This window comes from Arachis hypogaea, chromosome 16 (assembly GCF_003086295.3).
Source record: "Arachis hypogaea cultivar Tifrunner chromosome 16, arahy.Tifrunner.gnm2.J5K5, whole genome shotgun sequence".
Lineage (NCBI taxonomy): Eukaryota > Viridiplantae > Streptophyta > Magnoliopsida > Fabales > Fabaceae > Arachis > Arachis hypogaea.
The window spans coordinates 69,078,203-69,086,919 of NC_092051.1; positions in this window are offsets into that span (position 1 = coordinate 69,078,203).

Genomic DNA, 8,717 nt, shown 5'->3' on the forward strand with positions numbered 1-8,717 from the left:
CCAGAGCGTCGATATTTGGGAGTGGGTAAGGGTCTTTTGGACAAGCCTTGTTGAGATCGGTGTAATCGGTGCACATTCGCCACTTCCCATTTGATTTTTTCACCAAGACAACGTTGGCTAGCCATAGTGGGTATTTGACTTCTCTTATGAATCCTGCTTCCAGTAGTGCCTGGACTTGTTCTTCCATAGCTTGGGATCGCTTTGGCCCAAGTTTTCTTCGTCTCTGCTGTGCCGGTCGAGATCCTGGATAGACCGCCAACTTATGACACATCAGCTTAGGGTCTATGCCTGGCATATCTGCGGCTTTCCATGCGAAGAGATCGACGTTATCTCGCAAGAATTGTATTAGTAATTCCTTTGAGTCTCCTTTTAGGATTGTGCCGATATTAGTTATTTTTTCCGAGGTGTCCCTGATCTGAATCTTTTCTATCTCGCCCTCTGGCTGGGGACAAAGTTCTTCTTGTCGTTGAACTCCGCCCAGCTCGATTGTGTGGAACTCTTCTCCTTTGCCTCTGAGGTTTAGGCTTTCATTGTAACAGCGACGTGCCATTTTTTGATCTGCTTTTATCGTGGCTATCCCCTTTGGTGTTGGGAATTTCATACATAGGTGTGGGGTCGAGACTATCGCGCCGAGTTGGTTGAGTGTTGTCCGACCTATGAGAGCATTGTAAGCTGAACTTACGTCGACCACGATGTAATCTATTTTGAGGGTCTTGGATTGATTCCCTTTTCCGAAGGTTGTATGTAGTGGTATGTATCATAGTGGTCGAACCGGGGTGTCTCCTAGTCCGAACAGACTGTTTGGATATGCTTGAAGTTCTTTTTCTTCTAAGCCGAGTTTATCAAAGGCTATTTTGAATAAGATGTCAGCAGAACTCCCTTGGTCTATTAAGGTGCGGTGTAGGTTGGCATTTGCTAATATGATGGTGATGACCATGGGATTGTCGTGTCCTGCGATGACGCCGGATACGTCCTCTTTAGTAAATGTTACTGCTGGGATGTTGAGTGCTTCTTCCTTTCCTTCGGCATGATATACTTCTTTGAGATATCTTTTGCGAGAGGATTTGGAGATCCCACCTGCTGTGAATCTGCCATGTATCATGTGCACATGTCTTTCTGGTGTCCGAGGTGATCGTTCTGTTCGTTCGGTATCTTCATCCCTTCGTCTCTTTCTTTGATCATCATCTCGGGTGGCCAGGAATCGATCTAACTTTCCTTCTCTCACCAATTTTTCTATGATATTTTTTAAGTCGAAACATTCGTTTGTGGAGTGTCCTCGGACTCGATGGTATTCGTAATATTCCTTTCGGTTTCCTCCTCCCTTTTTGCCTTTGAGTGGCCGTGCTGGGGGATTTTTTCTGTATGGCAGACTTCTTTGTATATCTCGACCAAGGATGCCCTGAGAGGAGTGTAATTATGGTACTTTTTTATTTTATCCCCTTGTCGATCTTCTTTCTTTTTGGATTCCTTGTCTCTATCTTGGTAAGAGGTCCCTGATTTTGAGGTCTCTCCTAACCGAGCATTTTCTTCCATATTGATGTATTTTTCTGCTTGTTCCTGCACTTCATCCAAGGAGGTCGAGTACTTTTTTGATATAGATTGGCTGAAGGGTCCTTCTCGTAGGCCGTTGATGAGTCCCATGATGGCGGCCTCTGTGGGTAAACTTTATATGTCCATGTATGTTTTGTTGAATCTCTCCATATAGTTGCGGAGGCTCTCCCGATCTCCTTGTTTGATCCCTAGTAAACTGGGGGCGTGTTTGGCTTTATCTTTCTGAATGAAAAATCTGGCTAGGAATTTTTTAGCTAGGTCATCAAAGCTTGAGATGGACTTTGGGGGTAGATTGTCGAACCATCGAATGGCTATCTTTGTGAGAGTTGTTGGGAAGGCTTTGCAGCGAACAACATCTGGGGCGTCGGTGAGGTACATTCTGCTTCTGAAGTTACTGAGGTGGTGGTTGGGATCCGTGGTGCCATCATACAGGGTCATATCCGGGAGTTTGAAGTCTTTTTAAATTTTGGTTTTCATGATTTCCCTGGTGAACGGGTCATGCTCTTTGCGTGAATTTTCTTCGAGATTGGTCTGAGGGGCTTTTGATTTCGGCTTCTAATTGCTGTAGTTTTTCTTCCAACTCCCGACGTCGTCACATCTCTCTTTGTAGATCCCTTTCGATTTCCCGTTGTTGTTGAGTTTCTTTTTCCAGTTGTTTTAGGCGATCTAGGAGTGCTTCTATTGCCCCTGAATTTGGCGAGTCTTTGCCTTTGTTGATTTTAGGAGTGTCTTGTAGCGTGACATCCGCGTTCTTGTGCGGTGTTCTCTCTTCCAGACCTGAATCGTGGTCGTTGTTATGGTTGTCCGCCATGGTGATGGGATGACTTTCAGGTTCCCCGGCAACGACGCCAATGTTCCGAGGGTTACCTGAAACTGGAGGTCGATCTCGGATGAGATCTTCTGTGCTGGTCGGAACTGTTGTGTCCGACTTGTTGAGGGTGGCCAAAGCCGCCGCGCCCGACTTGTTGGACAGGCTGCACTGCTGATCTTTGGTCACCGGAGGGTGGGGGGTACCTGCAAGAGACTCCGATGCTTAAGTTAGCATGGGTATTAAGTAGGTTTTATGTAGAATCAGAGTATGAGTTATACCTGGGTGCTCCAGTGTATTTATAGTAGTGTGGGCTGACCTTTCTGATAAGATAAGTTAGTTATCTTATCTTATCTTTATCTTTTTTTGGGTGAAGTCAGCTTATCTTCAAGGGAACCGCCTTTATCTCTATAGGATCGGATTGCCTTTGGATTCGGGTCGTGTTCCTCTATTTGGGCCCTCTGTTGGGCTCTCCTGTCGGTTTGGCCAATCTCTTTGAGAAGAGGTCGGCTAGTCGGACCTGAAGAGGTCGGTTGCCATGTCGCTAAACATCCCGGGTCGGATAGCTTGACCCAGGGTATGAACAGCAGTAAAGCACTCAACAAAAAGAATCAAAAGGATCATCAAGGTCGATGAAAAAGAAAAAGCCTTCCCAGCAAAGGACACTGCGCGGTTCCCTAACCGCTACTGTGAGCAAATGTTCCCCATCCTGGTAGAGAGGAATTACAACAATGAATACCTTCTCATTCTCCCGACCCGCATTGCTGAATTTGTTGAGCCGCAAATTGAACGAAGACAATGGGATTCCTACGGAGACAGCCACGGCAGGTTAATCTCTCATGGGTAGTAGAATTCTACTCCAACTTTCACGTGCCAACTATGCAGTCTGTCTATGTCCATCAGAGGCAAGTCCCCATAACTGAAGAGGCCATTCAACAAGCTTTAGATCTTCCCCCTACTCTAGAAGGATTGGACGCATTCCAAGAAGCCTCACTCAAGTGCCAGACATACCAATTTGACTGGGACACCGTTCTCAGAGTTATAGCACAACCTGGTAGCAAATGGATCTACAAATACCATCGATCCTGACCAAAAGGGATATCGGCTTCAGCACTTACCTTGGAGGCTCGAGTATGTGCACAGATTATGTCTCATTACGTCTTTTTAAGCACTCATGAGTGCTCCTTCACTGCAGACATGGCTGTTTTACTCTGGTGTATCCTTACAGACCAGCACCTAAACTTACCAAGACACATCCGGAATGCAATGGGACATATACAGATAGCGGGCAACTTACCTTTTTCCGCCTTGATTTCAGATCTCGTCTCGGCAGCTGGAGTCTCCTACAGAGCTGGGGACACCAAAGCCCTACTTCTACGGGATGATCAGTACGTCCCTAACAGGAAATATATCAGACCACCACCAGCCACTACAAGCCAGCCTACAGAACTGGCTGAAGACATTCCTCCTTCAACACCACAAGCACCTACAACCAACCAACTGCTCCATCAGATACTTGAAAAGTTGGATCGGCAGGAACATAAAGCAAAGTTAAGAGAGCGATGTAACAAGCGCCGATTTACATACCTCAAGGAGCTACTTATGGGAAACTACAAAGACCCAGACACCCCGGACTCCACTTCATTTACCAGCATAGGGAGCCATGACGGTCCCGATGGTGGAGATGCTGCTACCAGCCCCCCTTTGTTCCTGACAGATGGCACCGAAGACGGTGCAAAGCCTTAAGTGTGGGGAGGTTGGTCAGTACCTGACTTCCGGAGGTAATTTCTTTTCCTTAAAACACCAATAAAATAGGATATTTAGTTAATTTTTCTTTTGTTTAGGATAGAATAGATTGCATAGAAATAGGTTAATTGCATGCATATTCTACTTGATTGAAAATAATAAGTTTCTTCTAAGACCCTACTTTTTGAAAAATTTTACTAATTTAAATCAAAACTTTTGTGTCAAATTTGTTTGAAGTTGTATTTGGAACATAGTTTAAAAAGCTAAGAACACACAACCTGTGAGATTTGAGCTTAATTACATGGTTACATTATTTAACCATAAATATTTTATTCTTGTGTGTTTACTTCTCTATGATTATAATCTTATTTTGTTTCATCCTATATGTCCGATATTTAATATGTTATATGCATGCGTATCATTGAGGCCATTATTTGTTTAGCTCACTTATCCCCAATAAGCCTACCCTTTTAATTACCTTTGTCAGCCACTTTGAGCCTTTTAATCCCATTTGTTCTATATTTTACCACATTACTAGCCTTAAGCGAAAAAATAATTAATTATCCCAATTGAATCTTTGGTTAGCTTAAGATAGAAAATTGTGTGTTAATTGAGTATGGAAAGATTGTGGGAACAAGGGTTAATAAGGGGATGTGTCATGATAAAATATTGGGAATTTGGGTACCTACTCATGTGAGACCAGAAAAATAAAAAATTCCATGTGCATTGATAAGTTATGTTTATTTTTCTATTTAAGTTAAAAAAAAAAAGAAAAAAAGGAGAAAAATCCAAAAATATTCAATAAATAAGTAAATAAATAAGGGGACAGAATTACCCCAATATCAAGCTAATAAAAGATCAATGCATATGTGATACAAGCGAAAAGGAATAGTTAATACATGAGTATGTAATGCAAAGTGGAAAATTTTTGGGTAGCTAGGCATGATTCTAAAGTTATATAGAGTATATGTATGTTAGGTGAGAGCATAGGTTAATTAAAGATTCAATTTATAAGCTCACTTAGCCATATATATATATATATCCTCACCCTTACCTTAGCCCCATTACAACCTTGAAAAGACCTCATGATGTTTGCATTGGTATGTTAAATATTGTTGATTGATTAGGTGAAGAACAAAAATTTAGAAAGCATGATTAAAAAGAGTAGAGTGATTACCCTATAAACTTGAGAGACCAGAGTACACATACACCATCAGTGAGGGTTCAATGCTTGATTCTATGTTCCCTGCTTTCATGAGCTATCTTGCATTTTTATCTGTTCTTACTGTATAAACTGAATTAGTGGATTTGATTTATGTTTGTCTTGAAGAGCTTATTTACTTTTAACCAAGTAGACAAGGATCATATAGTTGCATTCATATATGTATATAGGTTGCATTGCATTTCATGAGTTTTACATTTCCCTACTCATTCACTTTATCTCCTTCAACTAAGCATGAGGACATGCTAATTTTTAAGTGTGGGGAGGTTGAAAAATCATTATTTTATAATTTATATTGTGTTTGATTGTGTGGTTTTATCAAATCTTTACCCACTTATTCATATAATTAGCATGTATTTACAATTCCTTCCCAAAATCACTCCATTGTTGAAAACTTGCTTCCTAGAGACTTATAATTATGTATTTTAATTCTCCTTTATCCCATTTGATGCCGTGATCCGTGTGTTAAGTGTTTCAGGCTTCATAGGGCATGAATGACTTGAAAATTGGAGAGGAGGCTTGCAAAAATGGAAGGAACACAAGAAACTAAGGAGATGACCAGCGAGCAATAACGCGAGCGCATGGCCCACGCGAACACGCAAAATAGAGAATTCGCAGCGACGCGAACGGGTGCCTGACGCAAACGCGTGGATTGGAGTCTGCACGAATGACGCGAACGCATGAACCACGCGAACGCGTGACAAGAAAAATCGCTGAATGACGCGTACGCGTGGATGACGCGTACGCATGATCTGCAGGATCTGTAAAAATAACAGAATACGCTGGGGGCAATTTCGGGCCGCATTTTGACCCAATTTTCGGCCCAGAAACACAGACTAAACCTAGGGAACATGCTGAGACTCAACACGCATCCACACACATTCAGATTCATCACATTAGGATTACGTCAGTTTTAGATCTGAGTTTTTAGAATTGTATTACATTGATAGTTTATGCTTTTGCTTGGATTTTTGGATGCTGAGAGTCATTACCTCCATTGAAGACATCACTTTAGTTTGTTTCCTTATTCCCTTATTTTTAATTAGTTACTTATTGACTCTGTTAAGATAATTATGTTGCGTTTTGAATTTATTAATATATAGAGTTATTTTTATTTTAATTAATTTTAATTCTCTATTTCATTTTATTTAATTATGTCTTCTCATATTTTTATGATTATTAATATCATGTCAATGGAGTAGAATTTCTACTTAACATGGAGGTTGATTAAGAGGAGATACTTGAGTTGGAATGCTCAAGTGCTTGGTTGAATTGGACGTTGTTAGCTAATTCCATACCTACTAGCACTAGACCTCCTTAAGGGAGAGGACTAGGATTTGAGGGTAAGGGTTAGTTTAATCACCATACTTTTCCTTATTTAGTAAGGGATAACCGAGTGAGAACAACAACCTTTTTACATTACACTTGAGAAGATTCCAACAAGGATAGAAACTCCATTTAATTATTCCCCCAGTCAAGGCCTTTTATTCGAAGTATCAATAACTATTCCTAGTTTATTTTTATTGCTTTAATTTTTAATCATTTTAATTACTCGTTATCAAAACTCAATTTTTCTGAAAACCCCTAGTTAATAAAATAGCACTCTTTCCTGCAACTCGTTGGGAGATGACCTGGGACTCATACTCCCATTATTTTATTTCTAAAATTTGTGACAACCCTTTTTAAATTGGTGAGACAGATCTTAGCCGATTAAGAGCTATACGTGCAACGCATCAAGGATCTAGTGAATAAATTTTTGGCTAAGTTCTACCTCCCTCAAAGGATCATCAGGCTCAAGACTGAGGTGCAAACCTTCACACAAATAGATGTTGAATCTCTCTATGAGGCATGGAAGAGGTACAAGGCCTTAATTAGAAAATGTCCCCTTGAGATGTTTAATGAATGGGACATCCTTCAAAACTTCTATGAAGGTTTGACTATGAAGGCTCAGGAAGCACTAGATCATTCAGCAGGAGGCTCCCTACATTTGATGAAGACAGCAGAGGAGGATCAAAACCTCATTGATATGGTGGCAAACAATCAATACTTCTTTGGCCATCAGAGACAACGCCAACCATCACAAAGAAAAAGAGTGATAGAGTTGGAAGGAGTAGACACAATCCTAGCTCAACACAAGATAATGTAGCAACAAATCCAACAACAATTTGAGCAAATGGCTAAAAGGATTGATAGTCTCCAAGTTGCAGCAGTAAACATAAGCCAACCATCAACCACATGGGGCAAAATGAAGAGGGTCAAGAAGATCAGCAGCAAAAACAGATTCAATATGTGAACAATCAAGGTTCTGGCCAAAATGAGGTTTATGGTGACACCTACAATCCATCTTGAAAGAACCATCCAAACCTAAGATGGGGAGATAACCACACTCAAAACCAACAAACATGGCAAAGAAATTCAAACCAAAACAACTCAAGAAACAACCAAAATAACAACCAGCAAAACACAAACCATAATCCATATAGAAAACCCCAAAACAACCACCCAAATTCCAGATACTATCCACCCAATAACCAAACCACTAACCAAAACACTTACCATCAACCTTTACCATCTCACAACCAGCCACAACCATCACAGGACACCCAAAGAATCTCCAACTTGGAGATGTTGCTAGAAAAGATGCTGAAGAACCAAGAAATAACAAGCAAGAACCAGGAAGCCTCAATAAGGAACCTAGAGAGGCAGATGGGACAATTGTCCAAGAAAGTTGTGATTGAAAGGTCAACAAGCTCACTCCCAAGTAATACCATTCCAAATCCTAAAGAGGAATGCAAAGCCATCTAACTGAAGAGTGGAAAGATCTTGGTGAGCAACAAAGAAAATAATAAGAGGCCTATAGACAATGACAAAGCTAGCAGCAAGGAAGAGGTGATAGCAGGCAAACAAGCTCAAGAGAAGCTTGAAGAGAAGGATGACCAGCCACAAGAATCAAGGAAAGGGAAGCAGGTAATGGAGGAAGCATCTCAAGGGTAGAAACATGCAGTGAAGGTTTTCACACCCCCACTACCATATCCTCAGAGGTTCAACAAGGAAACCAAGGATCAACACTTTCCCAAATTCCTTGAAGTCTTCAAGAAGTTGGAGATTAATATTCCCTTGGCTGAAGCATTAGAGCAGATGCCTCTATATGCAAAATTCTTGAAGAAGCTCATTAACAAAAAGAGAAGCTGGCATGAGAAAGAGACCATTATGCTCACACAAGAGTATAGTGCTATAATTCAAAGAGGTCTCCCACCAAAGCTCAAAGATCCTGGGAGCTTTTTCTTACCTTGCACCATTGGTAATATGACCATAAAGAGGGCACTGTGTGACTTAGGGGCCAGCATCAATTTAATCCCTTATTCTATGATGAGAAATCTATGCATAGAG